This window comes from Pangasianodon hypophthalmus, chromosome 22 (assembly GCF_027358585.1).
Source record: "Pangasianodon hypophthalmus isolate fPanHyp1 chromosome 22, fPanHyp1.pri, whole genome shotgun sequence".
NCBI classification, from domain to species: Eukaryota; Metazoa; Chordata; class Actinopteri; order Siluriformes; family Pangasiidae; genus Pangasianodon; species Pangasianodon hypophthalmus.
In genome coordinates this window covers 377898-380397 of record NC_069731.1, presented here as the reverse complement: position 1 = coordinate 380397, position 2500 = coordinate 377898, and the positions used below count along the sequence as shown (strand labels likewise).

At 29.5% G+C, this 2500-nt stretch overlaps 1 protein-coding gene across 2 annotated transcripts in view; it reads right to left on the bottom strand.

The window, feature by feature from the left end:
• tbx20 (T-box transcription factor 20) overlaps positions 1-2500 on the bottom strand; it is a 19270-nt gene that overhangs the window by 15708 nt on the left and 1062 nt on the right. The window lies entirely within an intron of this gene.

The window sequence follows — 2500 nt, the reverse complement described above, 5'->3', positions numbered from 1 at the left end:
CAACAACAACAACAACATCACCGTGTTCAGGTAATAAATATTAAAATAAGCGCGTGAGCAGTGAAGTGAAATATAAAGCTGTAGAAAGATTTAAATCTGATTCATGAGTAATTTCTAATAAACCTGATCTTACTATAATATAATGAACCTTTAAGAGTTATTATTGTGGGTCAAAGGACAGGTCTCTCTCTCTCACACACACACACACACACACACACACACACGCGCGCGCGCGCGCGTCATGAGACATTTCCACAAAAATACTCTAAACACAAAAAAAATTAATAAAGTTATTACATGAATTTCTGGTCAGCAAAATTCCAAATCACTTCTATTATTATTATTATTATTATTATTATTATTATTATTTAATTTAATGTATACATTTGAAGCTATAAGTTATTTATAATTTAGATATTATATCTCAGTAAAAATTAAACCACTGACTCGAAAGTCGCTCCAAAACAACACAAAAATTATAATTATACATTAAAAAAAAAAAAAAAGAACAATAAACTGCTTTCCAAATTACTGTATTGTAATTTTTAATTTTAGCAAATTAATTGTTTTATTCTAAGGTTTTTTTTCTTTTTTGTGCTGTTTATATCCTGTATTTAATCCACAGAGAGGAAAACAGAAAAAAGATAAATATAATTTCTGTTCTATTCCATTAACTAACTAATTATTATTATTATTATTATTATTATTATTATTATTATTATGATTAACACTGACTCCTTTGTATTTTTATAGAGTGTAATTTTATTTTAAAGCGAATTTGAATTCATTTAGTGAAACTCGGTTTATGACACACTTTATATTCAATTCAGTTTTATTTCTATAGTTTTTAATAATGGACATTGTTAAAGCAGCACTTTATAAATTGTTCAGAAATGTTGTAAAACACAAAACTCAACATAAAAACCTGAACATTATCAACTTTAAATCAGAGTTTGTTTTGTGATCGTTCTTTACTTTCATACTATTATAACTTTTATTATTAAAGTTATTATAACTTCCCTGTGAGCGTCACAGGAACCTGATCTTTATTATAACAATAACTTTAATCATCTCTCAGTGTTCTTCTGTTTACTGAGTGAAAATCAACTCACCGACTTTTACTGTGTGTGTGTGTGTGTGTGTGTGTGTGTGTTTTAAAGCGGTGTTCCTGACACTTTTATACTGCAGTCCTGTAAAGATTAAAGATATATTAAATTATACGATTATAAATTCTACGATTACAGATTATACGATTATAAATTTATTGTAAATAAATTTACGTCACAAAATCTTAAAACACACAATGCAGTAGGAATTATTGTCAAATAAACATTTTTACTCTAAACATGATAATAATAATAATAATAATAATAATAATAATAATAGGAGCAGTGATAGTAAATAAAATGACTTGAGAGAATGGGTGAATTTGATCATATGTTCTATTTTAATAATTAATATTTTAACGTTGTTCCGAAATCAGTTTTATTTTGTTTTATTTTGTTTTATTTTATTTTTTTGCTTCTAAAAATGTGAATTGGGAAGAAAAGCTCACCGGAAACAGCGCGGATTTAACCTCAGCTGGAACAGTTACAGCTCACAAAACCATCATGACATTCAGAGTGAGATTTTATATTTATATAAACACAAAACATTAGATATTTATATTTTATTTTATATTTTACAGCGTGTGTGTAGAAGCTAAAACACACCATCCGGAGTCTAATGTGAGAAATGAAGCCGTGATTCATTCATATTCCGCTTCAACCTTAAACACACACACACACACACACACACACACAGAGCTATTATTCCCTCTCTGTGGTTATAAATCCGTCTCTGTGTGTTTGATTTTTTTTATCATGGTTTTGATCATAAATCTTCCTGAAAACAGCGAGATATCAGCTACAACTCAACACACTGATTTATAATCATCAACACACTGATTTATAATCATCACTGATTTATAATCATCACTGATTTATAATATTCCTGATTCACTGATTTATAATCATCACTGATTTATAATATTCCTGATTCACTGATTTATAATAATCCTGATTCACTGATTTATAATCATCACTGATTTATAATATTCCTGATTCACTGATCTATAATAATATTCCGACTCTTTTTCAGGATTAAAGTAGTTTTAAACATTATTTTCTTTCACACTGTACAGGCGTCAGAAAAGGTTCCTGATGGTTCCTGATGGTTCCTGATAGGGATGCTATAAAGAACCACTTTTGGTTCAGTAATCATGCTTCCCTGAGAGTGATGTGACTGAGGATCAAACTCCTAAATGATGATGATGATGTAAATGATGTTTTTGGTGAGAAATCCTCCTTCAGCTCACTAACAGTAAAAGCTGCTTAAAGGCTGATCAGTGAAAAGGTTCTTCAGGGAGCTAAATGCGGTTCTGCTCACTGTATCACTCCCTTTATTCCCATCCACAGAGCAGAGCAGAGCGGAGCCATTGTTCTGAGGAAATTAAATATGA